This window comes from Kogia breviceps, chromosome 3, assembly GCF_026419965.1.
Source record: "Kogia breviceps isolate mKogBre1 chromosome 3, mKogBre1 haplotype 1, whole genome shotgun sequence".
NCBI lineage: Eukaryota > Metazoa > Chordata > Mammalia > Artiodactyla > Physeteridae > Kogia > Kogia breviceps.
The window spans coordinates 188,141,648-188,163,217 of NC_081312.1; positions in this window are offsets into that span (position 1 = coordinate 188,141,648).

Sequence of the window (21,570 nt, forward strand, 5' to 3'; positions counted from 1 at the left end):
AGCGAACAGATTGGAACTTGTGCCCCTGGAAGGGGACCCAGAAGAAGAGGGGGATTACATGGGCGAAGATTCCCCCCGGGGAACGAGGGCTTCAAGCCACATATTCTGAACCCCAGCCCTGGGGTCTGACACTGAAAAGACGAGTCCCCTTGGCTGGCTTGAAAATCAGTGGGACTAACAGGAGGGCTGTAAGAAACCTAGACTCTGCTTGTGAGGAGAGCGCACAGACTCACTTACTCCTGAAACAAAGTGGAGAAAGCAGACTGAAACTGCATGGGACTCTGGCTGGTTTCCCCCAACCACCCTGCAGCATGCCCCAGCCTGAGCCAAGCGCCCACTCAGGCCCCATTTGCTCTGTGACACAGCTCCACACTAGGATGACAGCAGCCATGGAGGAGAGGAGTGCTCAGTTGTGAGGGACGGAACTGGCTTGGAACTGGAATGGCCTCTGAATGGGGCAGGGACAGCCATTACTGGTGCTTAGAGGTCCAGGACTGCCACAGTCCATACCCTGATCCCACGCCAGGCACCCACTCCAGCCCCTCTTACTCCAGTGCTTCTCCCCTCTAGGGCGAGGGTGCTGGTGCTAGGAGACAGGAGAATACACACTTGACAGAACAGAGTCAGCTCGGGCCTGAGCCTCAGGACTTCTGTTTCAGCAACTTGGGACCTGAACAACCCTGCAATAGAGTGATGTTGGCCACTGACCAGAGGAGAAGCCCTGGCACAAACGCCTGGCCATGGCTCTAGCCTGTCCATCTCCGGTCCCAACTCTTACAAGGTGACAGGTGCCAACACACCCTGGAGGAAGCATGACTGGTGCTCACATCAGATCCCACTCTCCTGCCAAAGCTACAGGGCGTATGCAACTGTACAGGGATGCTCCCCTATGGGGACATCCCTTCAAGGCTGGAATAGGTAACTATTTCACCTAAATTCATAGACACAGAGAAAGATGAGCAAAATGAGAAGACAGAGGAATTTGTTTCAGTTGAAAGAACAAGAGAAAACCCCTGAAAAAAAACCGAATGAAACAGAAATAAAATTTACCAGATAAAGAGTTCAAAGCATTAGCAGTAAGAATGCTAACTAAATTAAGGAAAAGAATAGGTGAACACAGTGAGAACTTTAACAAGGAGCTAGAAAATGTAAAAAAGAACCAGTCATAAATGAAGAATATAATAACAAATGAAAAACACACTAGAAGGAATTAACAGGAGACTAGGTGATAGAGAAGAATGCACAAGTGATCTGGAAGACAAAGTAATGGAAATTATCCAATCAGAACAGCAAAAAGAAAAACAAATTTTAAAAAATGAGAACAGTTTAAGGGACCTCCAGGACACCATCAAGTGTACCAACATTCACATTATAGGGTTCCCAGAAGGAGAAGAGAGAGAGAAAGGGGTCAGAAATGTATTTTAGGGCTTCCCTGGTGGCGCAGTGGTTGAGGGTCTGCCTGCCGATGCAGGGGACACAGGTTCATGCCCCAGTCCGGGAGGATCCCACGTGCCGCGGAGCGGCTGGGCCCATGAGCCATGGTGGCCGCTGAGCCTGCGCTCCACAACGGGAGAGGCCACAACAGTGAGAGGCCTGTGTACCGCAAAAAAAAAAAAAAAAAAAAAAAAAAAAAAAAAAAATGTATTTGATGAAATTAGGTTGAAAACATCCCATACCTGAAGAAGGAAACATATCCAGGTACAGAAAGCACAGAGGGTACCAAACAAGGTGACTGCAAGACATGTCATAATTAAAGTGGCAAAAGTTAAAGAGAGATTCTGAAATCACCAAGAGAAAAACAAAGAGTTATATACAAGGGAACCCCCATAGGTTATCAGCTTCTTCTGCAGAAACTTTGCAAGCCAGAAGGGAGTGGCAAGGTATATTTAAAGTGCTGAAAGGGAAAACCCTGCAACCTAGGATAGCCTACAGAGCAAGATAATCACTTAGAATAGGAGAGAGAAAGAATTTCTTAGACAAGCAAAAACTGAAAGAGTTCATAAATAGTAAACCTACCCTAAAAGAAATGTTAAAGGTTCTTCTCTGTGTAGAAAAGAAAAGGTTACAAGAAGAAGTAAGTATCTATAGAAAAGGAAAAATCCCAGGAGTAAAGGCAAAAAAATCAACCACTTAAATAAGCTAGTACAAAGATTAAAAGAAAAAAGTGTAAAATCATCTAAAACTACAATAAATAGTGAAGGGATAAACATGAAGATGTAAAACATGACATCAAAAACACAAAATGTAGGAAAGGGGAGTAAAAAATGAAGATCTTTTAGAATGTGTTTGAACTTAAGTGACTACCAGTTTCAAACGAGTAGATTTAGTTACAGTCAACATATATGAACTCCTTGGTAACCACAAATCAAAAACCCATAATAGATACACAAAAACTAGGGGAAAAAAGGAACACAAGCATGCCACTAAAGAAAATCATCAAACCATGAGGGAAGAAACAAAAAGAAGAAAAGAACAGAGAACGACAAAAGCAACCAGAAAACAAATAACAAAATGAGAATAAGTACATACCTATCAGTAATCACTTTAAGTATCAATTAAAGTGCTCCAGTTAAAAGACATAGGGTGGCAGATTGGATAAAAAAATAAAAAAGACCCATATACTGCTTACAAAAGTCTCACTTCAGAGCTAAAGACACACACACACTGAAAGTGAGGGGAAGGAAAAAGATATTTCATGGAAATGGAAACAGAAGGAAAGCAGGGATAGCAATACTCCTATTATATGAAATAGACCTCCAAACAAAGTCTATAACAAAAGCCAAAGAAGGGCACTATATAATTATAAAAGTATCAATACAAAAAGAGGATATCACAGTCATTAACATATATGTACCCAATACAGGAGTACCTAAATACAGAAAGAAAATACTAACAGACATAAAGGGAGAAATTGACAATAAAATAATAATAGTAGGGGACTGTAACACCCCACTTACATCAGTGGACAGATCATCCAGACAGAAAATCAATAAGGCAAAATTTGTCTTAAATGACACAGTAGATCAGTTGGACTTTATAGATATCTACAGGACATCTCATCCCCAAACAGCAGATTACCCATTATTTTCAAATGCACATAGAAAGTTCTCCAGGATAGACCACCTGCTAGACCATAAAATAAGTCTCAACAAATTTAAGAAGATAGAAATTACATCAAGCATTTTTTACCACCTCAGTGGTATGAAACTAGAAATCAACTACAGAAAGAAAAATGAGAAAAACACAAACATGTGGAGACTAAACAACATGCTACTAAAAAACCAATGGGTCAATGAAGAGAGAAAGCAGAAAATCAGGAAGTACCTTGAGACAAATGAAAATATAAATACAACACTCCAGAATCTATGGGATGCAGCAAAAGCAGTTCTAAGAGGGAAGTTTATAGCCACACAAGCCAACATGAAGAAATAAGAAAAATCTCAACCTAATCTACCAGTTAAAGGAAGTAGAAAAAGAACAAGCAAAGCTCAAAGTCAGCAGAAGGAAGGAAATAATAAATATCAGAGAGGAAATTTAAAAATAGAGAACAACAAAAATACAGTAAATAGGATCAATGAAATCAAGAGCTGTTTTTTTGAAAAAATAAACAAAATTCATAAGACTTTAGCCATGCTCATCAAGAAAAAAAGAGAGAGGACCCAAACAAATGAAAGAAGAAATGAAAGAAGAGAAATAACAACTGTTACCACAAAGATTCAAAAAAGCATAAGAGAATACTATGAATAGTTATATGCCAAAAAAGTTGGACAACCTAGAAGAAATGGACAAATTCCTAGAAACATACAACCTTCCAGACTGAATAAGGAAAAAAGACAATCTGAACAGACTGATCACTAGTAGTGAAATTGAATTTGTATTAAAAAAACCTCCCAGCAAACAACAGTCCAAGACCAGATGGCTTCACAGGAGAATTCGACCAAACATATAAACAACTAATACCTATCCTTCTGAAACTATTCCCCCAAAAATAGAGCAGAACACTCCCTAATTTATTCTACAAGGCCACCATTACCCTGATACCAAAACCAGACAAAGACATGAAAGAAAGAAGAAAGAAAGGAAGAAAGAAAGAAAAATGAAAGAAAGATTAAAGAAAATTATTACAGGCCAGTATCTCTAATAAATATAAATACAAAAAATCCTCAAGAAAATATTAGAAAAACAAATTCAACAATATATAAAAAGGATCATACACCATGATTGGGATTTATTCAGACATGCAAGGATAGTTCAATATCTGCAAATCAATCAATGTGATACACCTCATTAACAAAGTGAAGAATAAAATCATGTTCATCTTAATGGATGCAGAAAAAGCTTTTGACAAAATTCAACATCCATTTATGATTAAAACTCTCAAGAAAGTGAGTATAGGGGAACATAACCCAACAGAATAAAGGCCATATATGGCAAGCCCATTGCTAACATACTCAATGGTGAAAACTCGAAAGCATTTCCTCTAAGATCAGGAACAAGACAAGGATGCCCACTCTCACCACTTTTATTTAACATAGTACTGCAAGTCCTAGCCATGGACATCAGACAAGAAAAAGAAATAAAAGACATCCAAATTGGAAGGGAAAATGTAAAACCATCACTATTTGCAGATCACATGATACTATAGAGAAAACCCTAACGTCTCCACCAAAAAAATATTAGAACTAGCCAATGAATTCAATAAAGTTGCAGATTACAAGTTTAATATATAGACATATGCTATTTTCTATACACTATTAATGAACTACCAGAAAGAGAAAACAAGAGAAGCCCCATTTAAAATTGCATCAAAAAGAATAAAGTATCTAGAAATAAACTTAACCAAGGTGGTGAAAGACCTATACTCTGAAAATTATAAACCACTGATGAAGGAAACTGAAGATAATACAAAGAAATGGAAAGATATCCTGTGTTCATGGATTGGAACAATTAATATAGTTAAAATGTCCATATTACCCAAAGCAATCTACAAATTTATACAAACCATATCAAAATACCCATTACATTTTTCACTAGAACTAGAACAAATAATTCTAAAATTTTTATGGAACCACAAAAAACCCCAAAGAGTCAAAACAATCTTCAGAAAAAAGAACAAAGCTTCAGGTATCATGCTCTCTGACTATACCACAAAGCTACAGTAATCAAAATAGCATTGTACTAGCACAAAACTGGGCACATAGATCAATGGAACAGAATAGAGAGCCCAGAAATAAACCTCTGCACTTACAGTCAGCTAATCCACAACAAAGGAGATATATAACGGAGAAAAGACAGTCTCTCCAATAAGCAGTGCTAGGAAAACTGGACAGTTACATGTAAAAGAGTGAAATTAGAACATTTCCTCACACCATATACAAAAACAAACTCAAACTGGATTAAAGACCTAAATGTAAGACCTGAAACCCTAAAACTCTTACAAGAAAACATAGGGAGACACTATCACATAAATCATAGCAATATTTTTTTGGATCTGTCTCCTAAAGTAAAAGAAACAGAAGCAAAAATAAACAAATAGGACCTAATTAAACTTAAAAGCTTCTGCACAGCAAAGGAAGTTATCAACAAAACAAATAGACAATCTACTGAATGAGAAAAAATATTTGCAAATGATATGACTGATAAGGGGTTAATATCCAAAATATATAAGCAGCTCATAAAACTCAATATCAAAAAAAAACCCAATTAAAAGATGGGCAGAAGAGCTGAATAGACAGTCTTACAAAGAAGATATACAGACAGCCAACAGGCATATGAAAAGATGCTCAACATTGCTAATCATCGGAGAAAGGCAAATCAAAATCACAATTAGATGTCATCTCACATCTGTCAGAATAGTTGTCATCAAAAAGAACACAAATAACAAATGTTGGTGAGAATATGGAGAAAAGGGAACCCTAGTACACAGGTGGTGGGAATGTAAGTTAGTGTAGTAGCCATTATGGAAAACAGTATAGAGATTCAGAAAACTGAAAATAGAACTACCATATGATCCAGCAATTGCACTCTTAGGTATATATCCAAAGAAAATGAAAACACTAATTCAAAAAAATATATGCACCCCAATTTTCATAGCAGCATTATTTACAATAACCAAGATATGGAAGCAACCTTCATGACCATCAACAGATAAATAAAAAGAATGAAATTCTGCCATTGGTAACAACATGGATGGACCTAGAGGGTATTACACTTAGTGAAATAAGTCAGAAAGAGAAAGTTAAATACTGTATGCTATCACTTGTATGTGGAATCTAAAAAATAAAACAAATGAATGACCATAGCAAAACAGAAGTAAACTCACAGGTATAGAGAACAGGCTGGTTGTTACTAGTGGGGAGATGGAGGGGGTGAGAGGCAGGAGTGGGGTAGGGGATTGAAAGGTACAAACTGCTATGTACAAAGTGGATAGGCTACAGGGTTGTACAGAGCAGGGAAATATAACCATTATTTTGTAGTGACTTTATTTATTTATTTATTTATTTATTTATTTTTTGCGGTATGCGGGCCTCTCACTGCTGTGGCCTCTCCCGTTGCGGAGCACAGGCTCCGGACGCGCAGGCCCAGCGGCCACGGCTCACGGGCCTAGTTGCTCCGCGGCATGTGGGATCTTCCCGGACCAGGGCACGAACCCGTGTCCCCTGCATCGGCAGGCGGACTCTCAACCACTGCGCCACCTGGGAAGCCCTGTAGTAACTTTAAATGGAGTATAGCTATAAAAATGTTGAGCTGCTATGTTGTACACCTGAAACTAATACGATGTTGTAAATCAACTATATTTTAATTTTAAAAAAAGAAAGGAGATCCAGGAGATCCAGTATCCATGTAGTACAATTTCTCATTAGGAGAAAATTAAGCTAAAAATATGAAATAAACAATATATTTACCTAAATTGAAGGTAGAATCACTTTAAAGTTCTAAGTACTTCTTTCATAAATTTGTGAACCTCAGCAATAGAAAGAGTCCCACAGCATGATAGAGTGGGGGAAAGAGAGATAGAGAGATTACCTAGAAGGAAATGAAAAGCCTGCTGGGCATCCAATGTCTCATGTGCAATAGGATATTAGATAACAAAGGCACAGCAAGTACTGTGGGGAAATGAGTATAAGTCTAGAATTCTATAACCAGCTAGACTATCATTCAAGAGTGGCAATAAAACAGATTCACTTAGGTGTACAAGGACGTAGCCAGTTTTGCCACCCTTATATTCTTCCTGGAAGAAAAGACTCAAAGATGTACTCCAGCAATGAAAATGAATTTATGAAAGAGGAAGTTATGAATAAAACCAAGGGTGGTAGGTAAAAGAATCAGCAAAACTTACAGACAATAATACATTTAAAGTATTTGGATTTAAATCACTCCTGTATCACTTCTTAGCTATGTTACCTCATTCAAATTACTCATCCTCCCTGCACCTTCATTTCCTTATCTATAAAGCAGAAGTAATAGTAACAGGACAACACAGTAGGGTTTGTTGAGATGTTTTACATAAAGCCCCCAGTACAGTATTTGTATCTGGTTAATGTTCAATAGATATTAGCTATTATTTTATAGTGGTGGGCTTCAAGTTGCTAAAACATTTTTGCAGGGCCATTTTGCAGTTCCCTTAAAATTTAAAATACACTTGACCCTAGACCAAACAGTTTCATTTGCAGACTCATATTTGTACAGGAATGTCAAGTGCAGTAGAATTTATTTTGGAAAAATTATAATCAGTCTTACTATTAGCAGTGAGAGAATGATATACAATTGTAAAATATAGTTTTGACCACTATGCCACTGTTGTAAAATATGAGGTGGTTCTTTCTGTATTGTTTTAGTGTAATGTACATATTAATAATGTATATATGTTGACCTGAAAGGATGCTACATTCTTCTACGTAAAGGTTTATAAAAAATGATATGAAGCTGCCAAACCAACTGTTAATGTGGTCCACCTGGGGAGAGTGGCGGTACTGAGAAGTCTCGCTTTTTAGTACATAACTTTTAATATTATTTGAATTGTTTTTTATTAGGCACGTCATGCTTTTGTAGTTCAATTTTTTAAAAAATGAATGGATGCCTCACAAATATCACACCTCAACTTTGGTTACAACATATTCCAGAAGTTCTTTATTTTGTAGAAAGTGTGTCTTGACATAGAATCTAGTGTATGGGACATGCACCTGTTTGCCCTTGTTAGAAAGCTAGGTTAATCTGTGTCCTACTGTGGAGTCCTGATGTATTACGAACATGTGTTCTCCCAGTTCCCTTTTCTTTATTCCTCACACTCTGTCCACCAAGGTGGTGCTTCTTCAGTTCCATCTTTCCCCATCTTTCTTCTTTTCCCTGGACAATCTCATTCTTCCCTGTGGCTGCATCTACTGGAAAGCATGTTGGGCACATATTTTGTTCTAGGAACTTCTAACATGTATCCTCATTCCCTGTTCACAACAATCGGAAAAGGAGTTGCATATAGTCTAAGAAACTCGCCCAAGGTTATGCAGCCAGATACAGCTTTTAAAGTCTGAGTTGCCTGCTGCCTAAACCACGTTTTGCTAGCCTTTAAACCATACTGTCTTCTATACACTGAACTTTCAAACCATACTGTCTTCTATACATTTAATCACACTGGTTGTTCATATGTTCAGAGGCATAATACCTATTCACTCTGTGTCTCGGTCTTCTCATCTGTAAAATGTGGGTTAATAATAATAGCACCCACCTGACTACTGTTGTTAGGAGGGGGAGAGGAACCCAGTATAACTAAACCTTTTCTTTGGTCATCCTGCGGAGATGAGGAGGCAGGAAGCAGAGAAATTTAGGTGTAAATAACTATGTAACTGAGTTAGTACCTGTGATGACGCCCGGAAGTATGCTTGGCACATCGTGAGTGTTATATAGGTATTTTTTTCCTTGAGTTCTAGACCCTCATTTCCAACTGAATCTGATTTCCTTGATTGACTTTCATGTGCAAAAATGGTCACCAGCGCCTCTCAGTTCTACCTCAGAGATGTCTCTCCTTAACCCAATGCCACTATCTTAGCATCTCTTGCTGGACCTATTCCAGTAACCCCGCTGGCCTCTCTTCTGCAGGCTGGTCCTGGTGTGACTCAGCCTCGGTATTTCCTGCTTGAGTGATTTTTCTAAAACACAGATTTGATTATGGCGGTCTCTTGTTTACATCCCCCCAGTGTCGAAAACTCAATAATAAAAAATGGGCAAAAGATTTGCACAGATACCTCACAAAAGAAAAATATTTATGGCCAATAAGTATATAAAAATATGCTCAATGTCATTAGTCAACAGGGAAATGCAAATTGAAACCGTGATGGGACACCACTATTCAGCCTTTAGGTTGGCTGAAATGAAGAAGCCTGACCATCGCACGTGATGGCAAGGCTGTGGAGCAGCTGGGACTCGCATTCGTTGCTGGAGGGAAGGAGAAAATGGTGCAGCCACCTTGGAAAACAAGTGTGCAGTTTCTTTTTTTTTTTTTTTTTTTTTTTTTGCAGTATGCGGGCCTCTCACTGTTGTGGCCTCTCCCGTTGCGGAGCACAGGCTCCGGACGCGCAGGCCTAGCGGCCATGGCTCACGGGCTTAGTTGCTCCGCGGCATGTGGGATCTTCCCGGACCAGGGCACGAACCCGTATCTCCTGCATCGGCAGGCGGATTCTCAACCACTGCGCCACCAGGGAAGCCCTGCAATTTCTTAAGTTAAACATACTTCTGTCACACAATGCAGCTCTTCTACTCCTAGATATTCACCAAAGAAAAGCAAAAGCATAAGTTCACATAAAAACTTGTACACAGATGTCCATGTCAGCATGATTTGAAATAGCCCCAAACTGGAAATAACCTAAACGCCTATCAACAGGCAAAAAGGATAAGCAAATTATGGTTTATCCATTCAATGGAATAGAACTTCACAATAAAAAATAAGCTAATGAGACATGCAACAATATGGATGAAACTCAAGATGGTCACGGTGCATAAAAGAAGCTAGATAAGAGAACATACTGTATGGTTTCATTTATGGAAAATTTTAGAAAATTCGGGGTAATCTGTAATGACAGAAAGCAGATCAGTGATTGCCAGGGTGAGGGGAAGGAAGAGAGGAATTACCAGGGGCCGCGAGGAAACTTCGGGGGATAATGGCTGCGTTTGTTATTTTCGCTATGGTAACGACTTCAAAACTGATCAAACTATACACTTGAAACATCATGCAGTTTCTTGTACCTAAATGTTACCTCAATAAAGTTGTAAAAAAAATAAAAAGAGACAAATTCTGAAATTAAAAAAAAACCCCACAGATAGAGAACTGGCTCCCAGGCATCTATAATACAAAGCAAGATAAAACAAGCCAGTCCTCGTATGAAAAGGCTTTCATGATCCGTCCCCTGGCTGGATTTTGACCTTCATTTCCATCCTTGATCTCTCCAGCACCTCATGCATACGTGTATCAGCAATGGGCCAGTTACTGTGCAGTTATTTATCCTTAAGTGCGTCGCCTCCTACGTCCTCATCTCTGCAGGATGAGAGAAGAGGGTTCGTTACACTGTCTCCTCTCCCCCACCTGCAATGCCTGGCATCTCAAGAATTCGTGGGAAGGTGGGAGGAATCATGGAAAAGTATTTAACTAGACGGTGGAAGGCCGTTTTGTAATCTCTGGACGTGCTGCCCTGGGTAGTTGATAGCTTAGACTTACGGATAGGTTTTGGTGGAAGAAGGAACATTACCTTGCAACCTCTCACTCTGAGGTCTTCCACTGGTACAGCGCCGTGATCCAGCAGACTGCCGTTTCCTGCCATGGGGTGGAAATACCAACTGTAATGAAAACTTGGGGCCAGGTTCTCTCAAGAATTAGAGAATAAAACTCTGGGCCCCCATCCTCGGGCACATTTTATACCCATTATGAGTTAGAGAATATTCTTTAGAACTTTCAGAGAGCTGAGAGGAGCAAAATATTTTTATAAAGTATAATTATTTTATCCCCATATTCCCTAAAGATCAGCTCCTTTTAATAACTTATTTTTTCACCAATAGTTTTCTATTCCTCAGAAAGAAAATACTATTAGGGCTCAGCCCTTATAAGGCAGGCTGGCAGGAGATAGTCTTATGTACAAAAAATTGCTTCGTTGAGATTTTTTCTTTTAAACTGTTTATCTCATGGATTCTAAATCTGAGCTCACCTTCGCACCAAAACTCTTCCACCTTCTGTGTTTTCCGCCTTAGTCAGTGGCTTCACTGACCCTCCAATGTCTCCAGCTAGAACTCTCCCAGTCTACCCTCACTTCTCTACTGTGTTAGGCAAAATGTGGAGATGACCCCCAGAATCCCCACCCTCTGGTGTACCTACTACACCTTCTTCCGGTGGCTCAATCAAATACGAATTTAGGTGCTCCTATAAAGGGATTTGGCAGATGGAATTAAGGGTTTCTAATCAGGTGCCTTTAAAAAAAGGGATTTACCCTGGTCTAATCAAGTATGCCCCTAAAAAGTGACTGGGCTTTTCCTGACAGAAAAAAAAATAAAAAATAAAAAAGATTTGAAGTGTGAGAAGGATTTGTTATGAGGAGATTCTCTGTTGCTGGTTTTGACGATGGAGGGGACCACAGGGCAATGAATACGATCAGCCCCTAGGACCTGAGAGCAGTCCCCTGCGGACAGCAAGAAAGCTAGGACCTGGGTCCTACAACTGCAAGAACTGAATGCTGCCTACGGCCAGCTGAGCTTGGAAATGGACCTTGAGCTCCAAGTGAGATGAGCAGTAAAAGCCCTGCTAAAACCTCGGTGTTAGACTTGTGAGAGCTGAGCAGAGAACACAGCCAGGCCTCGACTTCTGACCTACAGAGCTGTGAGCTAAAAGTGGGTGTTGTTTTAGGGGCTTCCCTGGTGGCACAGTGGTTGGGAGTCCGCCTGCTGATGCGGGGGACGCGGGTTCGAGCCCCGGTCCGGGAAGATCTCACATGCCGCGGAGCGGCCGGGCCCGTGAGCCGTGGCCGCTGAGCCTGCGCGTCCGGAGCCTGCGCCCCGCAACGGGAGAGGCCCGCGTACCGCAAAAAAATAAATAAATAAAAATGGGTGTTGTTTTAAACTACTAAGTTTAAACTACTAAGTTTGTAGTAAGTGTTACACAGGAATAGAAAACTAGTATGTTCACCCCCTACAGACATTCAGCCACTGAATCCTATCAGAAATCTCTTAGCTCCATCCTCTCTGCCCTCTCTCTCCCTCTTTTATTTTATTGTGGTAAGAACACTTAAAATCTACCCTCTTATCAAATTTTAAAGTTAACAGTACACTATTGTTATCTATAGGCACAATGTTGTAAACAGATCTCTAAAATTACTCATCTTGCAAAATAGAAATATTATACCCGTTGATCAGCAACTCCCCATTTCCACCTCCCCGCAGCCCCTGACAACCACCCTTCTATTCTTTGCTTCTAAGAGATTGACTATTTTCCATACCCTAAAGAAGCGGAATCATGCAGTATATGTCCTTCTGCGACTGGCTTATTTAACTTAGCATAGCTTCCTCAAGGTTCACCCCTGTTGTCATATATTGCAGGATTTCCATCTTTTTTAAAGCTGAATAACATTCTGTTGTACGTATATAGCACATTTTTTAAAACTCCATTCTTCCATCGATGGACATTTACATTGTTTCCACATCTTAGCTATTGTGAATAGTGCTGCTATAAACGTGAGAGGGAAGAAATCTCTTTGAGACCCTCATTTCAGTTCTTTTGGATAAGTAGCCCTAAGTGGATTGCTGACTCATAAGGTAGTTCTATATTTAGTTTTTTGAGGAACCTCCATACTGTTTTCCATAGTGGCTGTACCATTTGTGTTCCCAGCAAAGGAGTACAGGAGTTCTGATTTCTCCACATCCACAATACTTTTTGTCTCTTTTGTTTTGATTTGCATTTCCCTGATAATTTGTGACATTGAACATCTTTTCATATACTCTTGGCTATTTGTAAATCTTTGGTAAAATGTCGATTCAAGTCCTGAGACCATTTTTAAATCAGAATTTTTTTTTATTTTGCTATTGAGTTGTGGGAGTTCCTTTCATATTTTGGAACTTAATCCCTTATCAGATATATGGTTTGCAAATATTTTCTCCCATTCCACTGGTTGCCTTTTCACCCTCTTGGATTTCTTTTGCTGTGCCTTTAAGTTTGATGTAGTCACACTTATCTATGCTTTTGGTGTCATGTCCAAGAAATCATTGTGAAGACCAATGTCATGAAGATTTCCCCCTGTTTTCTTCTAGGAGTTTTATAGTTTCAGGTCTTATGCTTAGATCTTTAATCCATTTTGAATTGATTTTTATGTAAGGTGTCAGATAAGGGTCCAATTTCATTCTTTTGCATGTGGATATCCAGTTTTCCAAACACCATTTGTTGAAAAGATTATCCTTTCCCTATTGTGCATTTTTGGCACACTTGATAAAGATCAGTTGACCATATATTTGTGTGGATTTATCTCTGGGCTCTCTCTTCTGTTCCATTCATCTATATGTCTGTCATTATGCTAGTATTTATACTGTTTTAATTACTAAAACTTTGTAACACATTTTGAAATCAGGAAGTGCAATGCCTCCAGCTTTGTTCTTCTTTTTAAAGATTGTTTTGTCTACTTGGGTGTTTTTCAGTTTTATATGAATTATAGAATTTTTTTCTGAAAAAAATTACCATTGGGATTTTAATAGGGATTGCATTGAATCTGTAGATCTTTTTGTGTAGTATGGACATTTTAACAATATTAAATCTTCCAATCCATGAACACAGGATGTCTTTCCATTTGTGTGTGTCTTCTTTAATTTCTTTCATCAATGTTTAATAGTTTACAGTGTACAAGTCTTTCACTGTCTTAATTAAGTTTATTCCTAAGTATTTTATTCTTTTTGATGCTACTGTAAAAAAGATTGTTTTCCTAATTTCCTTTTCAGTTTGCTGTTAGTGTATAGAAATGCAACTGATTTTTGTATGTTGTATGCAACTTTACTGAATCCATTTACTAGTTCTACCAGTTTTTCTATGTGGAGTCTTTAGGTTTTCTACATATAAGATCATATCACCTGCATACAGGACCAATTTTACTTCTTCCTTTCCAATTTGGATGCCTTTTTGCTATGGTCTGAAAGTTTGTATCTCCTCAAAATTCGTGTGTTGAAATCCTAACCCCAAATGCAGACCCTTTGGGAGGTGACTGGGTCATAAGTGTGGATGGAAATCTCATGACTGGTATTAGGACTCTTAAAAAAAGAGATCCCACAGAGTTCTCTAGCCCCTTCCATCATGTGAAAATAACAGTGAGAAGTCTGCAACCCCAAAGAGGGTCCTTACCTGATCACGTTGTCACCCTGATCTTGGACTTCCAGCCCTTAGAACTGTGAACAAAAAGTTTCTGCTGTTTATAAGCCACCCAGTCGGTGCTAGTTTGTTATAGCAGCCTGAAACAGACTAAGACGCCTTTATGTTTCTGTTTTTGTTTGTTTATTGCCTAATTGTTCTGGCTAGGACTTCCAGTGCTACGTTTCATAGAAGTGGTGAGAGCAGGCCTCCTTATCCTGTTTCTGATCTTAATGGAAAAGCTTTCAGTTTTTCACCATTGATTATGATATTAGCTGTGGGTTTTTCTTACATGGCCTTTACATATACCAAAAAACTACAAAATCTAGAAGAAATGGATAAATTGCTAGAAATATGTAACCTACCAAGATTGAATCATGAAGAAATAGGAAGTCTGAACAGACCTATAAATAGCAAGGAGATTGAATCAATAGTCAAAAGCCTCCCAATAGAAAAAAGCCCAGGACCAGATGGTTTCACTGGCGAATTGTACCAAACATGTAAAGAAGAATTAATGCCAATTCTTCTCAAACTCTTCCCAAAAAACTGAAGAGGAGGGAACACTTCCAGATTCATTTTATTTTTAAAAATTATTTTATTTTATTAGTATTTTTTAAATAAATTTATTTATTTATTTTTGGCTGCATTGGGTCTTCGTTGCTGTGTGTGGGCTTTCTCTAGTTGCGGCGAGCGGGGGCTACTCTTTGCTGCAACACGCAGGCTTCTCTTTGCAGTGGCTTCTCCTGTTGCAGAGCACAGGCTCTAGGCACGCGGGCTTCAGTAGTTGTGGCTCGCGGGCTCTAGAGCGCAGGCTCAGTAGTTGTGGCACACGGGCTTAGTTGCTCCGCGGCATGTGGAATCTTCCCGGACCAGGGCTCGAACCCACGTCCCCTGCATTGGCAGGTGGATTCTTAACCACTGCGCCACCAGGGAAGCCCCCAGACTCATTTTATAAGACCAGAATTATCCCAGTATCAATGCCAGACAAGGATGTTACAAGAAAATTACAGACCAATATCCCTAATGAATACAGATGCAAAAATCTTCAACAAAATACTAGCAAAATGAATTCAGCAGCAGATGAAGAGGATCATACACCATGATCACGTGGGATTTATTGCTGGAATGCAAAGGTGGTTCAACATATGAAAATCAATTAATGTGATATACCATATTGGCAAAAGGAAGGATAGAAACCACATGAACGTCTCAATAAGTGCAAAGAAAGCATCTGATAAAATTCAACACCTTTTCATAACAAAAACTCTCAACAAACTAGGAAAAGAGGGGAAATTACCTCTACCTTCTCTGCTACCTTCTTTGTTCAGAAGCTCATGATCTCCTTTCACCACCATTATAATGGCCTTCATGGCCCCTTTTCCATGGGCATCTTCCCTTTCTGTTCATCCTTAACACTGTCACTATTTATCTTACCGTCCACCTCCTCCCTGCTCTCTTACCATTTGCCCCTCTGCAGAGAAACAGCTGTAGCAGAGAAACAGCTAGCAAGGATAGGGAAAACAAGTATGCACACTTCACTGATGGAAGAAACATTTGAGTGCCTGCTACCTGCCCAGCCTGTGCTTGGGATGGTGACTAGTGGCTTGGACGGCGCACAGTCCCTGACTTTAAGGCGCTCACGTTGTCGAGGGAGAATAAGGCACACAGATTAGGAATTTTGAGAACTGGCATAAGAGCAATAATGGAGACACACACGTGGAAGCTCAAGAGAGGATCTGGCCTGCTGAACAGAAGAAAAGATGTGGGAGAGAAGAGGATTTGGAGGGTAAGACCTTAAGGCTTGCTGTAAGAGAGGAGACATGAGCTGAAGATCTCAGTGGATACATATGAGATAACCAGGCACTGGGGGTGTGGAGTGAGTGGCAGGGTCTGGGTGTTTCAGTAGTGGCATGAGCAAAATCATGGAATGAGACACAGTGTAGTATAATACAGCCATTTGGGATTACAAAAGCATGGAGCTAAGGTCAGGGAATAGAAAGAAAGAAAGTGGGAGGAGCAAGGGCCAGGATCGGGAGGGTCCTGGTGTATCCCTGGGCCAAAGGGTCCAAAATTTAAATGAGTATATCACTGAGACACGTGTGAAAATTCAAAATTTCTAGGCACCCGCTGGAGAGTATGATTTGGTAGGACTGTTGTAAGGTTCCGGAATCAGCACTGTCACAAGTACCCCAGGTGAGCCTGGTGAGGACATTCTCGGGTTGACGACTTGAGAAACACTGTTGTCAGCAATAGGGAGGCAATGAAGGGGGCTGAGCAGGATGGGAGGCAGTGGAGTTTGCTTGGCTGTGTCTCCATACTAGGCCTTCTGGAGGCTTGTAAAATGCTTAATTTGAGGGGAAAAAGAAAGACCTAATCCATGGAGAAAATGACAATAATCCAAACTATGGTTTGGATGTGGAGAGGCGGTGAAGATGGAGAGAAGAAACTCTCAAAATTCCGGAAGTCTTTGGTGGGCAAAATCTGTGGGATGCACGCTGGATTCGAAGTGAGAGGTCAGGAAGAGGGAGGAACCGAGTTTCTAACCTGAGTGACTGGGTGGTGGTGGTGTTGCCAACTGAACTAGAAAATGTAGCAGGAAGATCTGATGGGGCTGAGGGAGTATGACCGGGTCAGTATGGGATGTGTTGGGTGTGAGATTAGTAGACGGCTGTCAGAGGCGGAAGCTTAAGGGGAAATGTGGGGTAGGTATCCAGACTCTGGAATCCACGGAGCACAGGGCTAGTGGAGACCTCAGAAGGGATGGCATCATCCATGGAGAGGAACAATGTGCTAAGAACGAATCCTAGATAAGCCAACTTCCACCAGGTGCACAGAGGAGGAGGTATAAAGGAGGTGGTGAGGGAAAAGCTAAAACTGTGAAGAGAGTTAGGAGAGAGTGATATCGGAGAAGCCAAGGAAGTGGAAAATACCAGGAAGAAAGGGATGACCAATGATGTCAAACCCAAAAAGGAGCTCAAGAAATGTCCACTGGATTCATCACGGTGCAGGCACCGGTAACCCTAATGGAGACAATTGCAGGTAGGTGGTGATGGGAGAAGTCACACTGGAGTGCACTAGGAGATGAAGCAATGGAAACAGTAAATTGATGCTACTTTACTTGCAAGGTTTGAATGAGAGTGGCGGTTAAGCTGGACTGTACTTAGAGGATGGGAGACTTAAGCATATTTATGGACTGAAGGCAAGGAGGCTTCAGAGACAGAGAGGTTAGGATACAGCAGGGAAAAGAGTGACCTAAGAAGCAAGGTCCTGGGAGACGCGGGAAGGCAGAGGGTCAAGAGCACAGGGGCTGAGGAAGCCCGCCGCAGGAGTCATCACCTTATCCCAGGGTGGAGGAGGAGAAGGGCCATGTTGATAAGAGTGTCAAGTGTCCTTAATTTTCTTCATAAATCAGGAGGCAAGGTTCTCTGCTAAGGCTGAGTTCTCATTAGGTTAGTGGTTTCTAAAAACACTTAACTTCACTGACTGGCTTAGAATAGTGTTTGCATGTTTTATTCCTTAGAATTCCTTCAGTCTTAAGTGTCATGGTACCCAGGCCAAGCTGGCTTCAGTAAAAAGGTAATCCGCGTTTGTATCTGGATAGCCCACAGCAGAGCTGGCTTGAAGTGGTCTGGATGTCGGGCTCCAGCGGCATTATCGGGAGCTTGTTCTCTCTGCCCAAGGCACAGGGCTTGGCCTAGCTCACTCGGCTTTCTTCCACTCACTGGCTTGATTCTCAGACAGGTTCTCCACTTGGGATTACAAGCCAGCTGTACAAGGAACTGAGTCCAAGGCAGCTGGAAGAACAGGAGTCTTCTGGGAGCCGCGGATAAAGTCCTGACGTTTACTTTAACTGGGCAAGCACAGGTTCTGTGTACTACCCCTGATTTGGGGTGCCTGAGATTAGGGAAGGGAGAGGTTGCCCATGGTAGCAGCATCAGAATTACCTAGAGAGCCTGTTAAAATACTGGTTTCTGGGCCCTGCCCCAGAATGTCTGATTAAGGAGGTCTGGGGTGGGGCCTGAGAATCTGCATTTCTAACTCACGCCCAGGTGAGGCTGGTACTGCTGGTCCAGGGACCACACTGGAGAAGCGCTGATCTGCACACAGGAAATTGGGGTGCAGCTGCCCAAGAAGAGGAAGTGCATGCTGCACCCATTCTCTGACCTCCGGGGCTGTATCTATTCTACATCTGGCTCGTTCTGCAAAATGAGGCTAGAGAAACATGATTTCTTCCATATAGAATGGAAGCCCTGCTCAGGCAGTTAGAAGCAGCCTGGTGAAAAATACCAGGGCACAAAGCACAGTGACAGGGACTCAAGTGACGTGACACAGTGGGAGTACCTTTCTTCACAGTCGGAGTTTTTGCAGAATTCTTCCAGGCTGTTGCCAGCAGCACAGTGAAAAATGTTTTTATTATATTCCTGATGTGTGGGTTTCTGCTCCTTTAGTCAATCACATGAAAAGGTCTGTCTAGATAGTGAATTTTGACACTCATGAATAATATCCTCTACTCTTGTTCTCTTATTTTTACCCAAATTTATATTTTCATCAAGTTGATTTAACAGTATAAAGTAAAATATACTGGTTGGGAAAATGACTTCCAGAAGCTGATGTCCTATTTGTGTGTATTTTCAAGCTCTTTCCCCTACACAGACACACACACACGCACACCCCTCAGGTGAATTAATACAAATTTAAACTCCAGATTTCTTACTCATATTTGAATAGATTTTCTTCCATCCTAAGAATAATTTTTAATCTCTAATCTTCAATTATAAGTGAAGCTAAGGTCATCTTTAAGTGGGGTTATCACAGTGGATGTTGAATGGACTATAAGCCTGCCCTCCAGTCCATGGTGGTCAGGTACTTTCTGTAGGGCTGAGGTCAACGACTCACTACAGTGTGGTCCTCCCATCAGGAGTGCATCAAGAGCCTGCAAGGCCTTTGTGGGGAGACAGAGCTGGGCACTCACAGATAACCATTCCATGCACAGGACATGAGCTGGACGGTCATCTCTAAGAATGAGGACAAAGTTGGGTACAGAAACTGCAATTTGATTTGATTATTGTGATTGCGGAGATCCAGCTCCTTATGGAAACCTGGGAGATTTACTTGCCCCAGATTTCAAGTCAAAAGTGCCTAGAACTGGCACTTCCTTGGTGGTCCAGTGGTTAAGAATGTGCCTTCCAATGCAGGGGCACGGGTTCGATCCATGGGCAGGGAACTAAGATTCCACATGCCATGGGGGCAACTATGCCTGCGTGCTGCAACTACCGAGCCCGTGTGCTCTGGCGCTCATGTGCCACAACTAGAGAGAAGTGTGAGCGGCGCAGCTCCTGAGCCCACGTGATCTGGAGCTCATGTGCCACAACTAGAGAGAAGCCCGTGTGCCACAACTACTGAACCCACATGCTCTGGAGCTCATGTACCACAACTACAGAGAAGCCCGCGTGCTGCAGCTACCAAGCCCACGTGATCTGGAGCTCATGTGCCACAACTAGAGAGAAGCCTGCATGCCAAAACTAATGAACCCACATGCTCTGGAGCTCATGAGTCACAACTAGAAAGAAGCCCGTGTGCCACAACAAAAGATCTCGCATGTGCTGGAGCTCATGTGCCACAGCTAGAGAGAAGCCTGTGCACCACAGCTACCGAGCCCGCGTGCTCTGGAGCTCATGTGCCACAACTAGAGAAAAGTCGTGCACCGCAACAAATGATCCCGCGTGTCTGGAGTTCATGTGCCACAACTAGAGAGAAGCTGGCGTGCCACAACTACTGAGCCCACGTGCTCTGGATCTCAGGTGTCACAAACACTTGAAGAGAACAGAGCCAGCTCAGGTTCAACCCTCACTCAGGGCTTCTGCTCCAGCAACTTGGGATCAGACCCTGTCCCCTATAGGGTGGTGATGGCCACTGAGCCAAGGAGAAGTCCTGCCCCACACCTGGCTCCAGCTTTACCCCACCACTTCCAGCTCCGCTTCCTACCAAGATGAGAGCTGCCCCACACCCTGAGGAAAGATGTGACTTTTGTCCATGTCAAATCCAGCTCTCCCACCAAAAGCACTGAGCATATGCAGTCTGTACAGGGATGCTCCCACATAAGATCACCCCTTCAAGACTGCAATAGGTAATTGTTTCACCTAAATCGATAGCGATGGGGAATAATATGCAACATAAAAAGGCAAAGAACTACTCTCAATTGAAAGAGCAAGAGAAAAATCGCTGAAAGTGTAAACAGTGAAAGAGAAATAAACAATCTACCAGATGAAGAATCTTAAAAGTAGGCAATAAAAATGTTAACTGAATTAGGGAAAAGAATTAATGTACACAGTGAACACTTTAGTAAGGAACTAGAAAATATAAAAAGACCCAAACAGAAATGAAGAATTTAATAGATGAAATAGAAAACACACTAGAAGGAATGAGTAGCAGACAAGTGACACAGAAGAATGCATAACTGATCTGGAAAGTTGGAATAATGGGAATCACCCAACCAGAACATCAAAAAGAAGAACAAAGTTAAAAATGAAAACAAGAGATCTCTAACATAACGTTAAGCATACCAACATTCACATTATATGATCCCAGAAGAGAGAGAGAGAGAAGGAGATTGAAAATGTATTTGAGGAAATTATGGCTGAAAAATTCAAACCTGAAGAAAGAGATATCCATGTGCAGAAAGCATAGAGGGTCCCAAACAAGAAGAACTGAAACAGACCCACACCAAGACATATCATAACTAAACTGACAAAAGTTAACAAGAGAATTCTAAAGGCAGCAAGAGAAAAACAGAGTCAATATACAGGGGAACCCCCATAAGGCTACAACCTGATTTCTCTGCAGAAACTTTGCAGGCCCAAAGGGAGTGGTATTATGTATTCAAAGTGCTGAAAGGGAAAAACATGCTACCTATGATAATCTACCCAGCAAGATTATCATTTAGAAGAGAAAGAGAGACAAAGAACTTGTAAGATAAGCAAACTCTAAAAGAGTTCATCAATACTAAAACCTACCCTAAAAGAAATGTTAAAGGGTCTTCTCTAAGTGGAAAATAAGTAAGAATCTGTAGGAGAGGGAAAAATCTCACCAGGGAAGGCAAATATCTAGGAAGGACTGAGGATCAAACTATTAAATAAGCCAGTATGAGGATTAAAAGAAAACAATTGTAAAAGCAACTGTAACTACACCTTATAACTCTTAGAACTAATAAA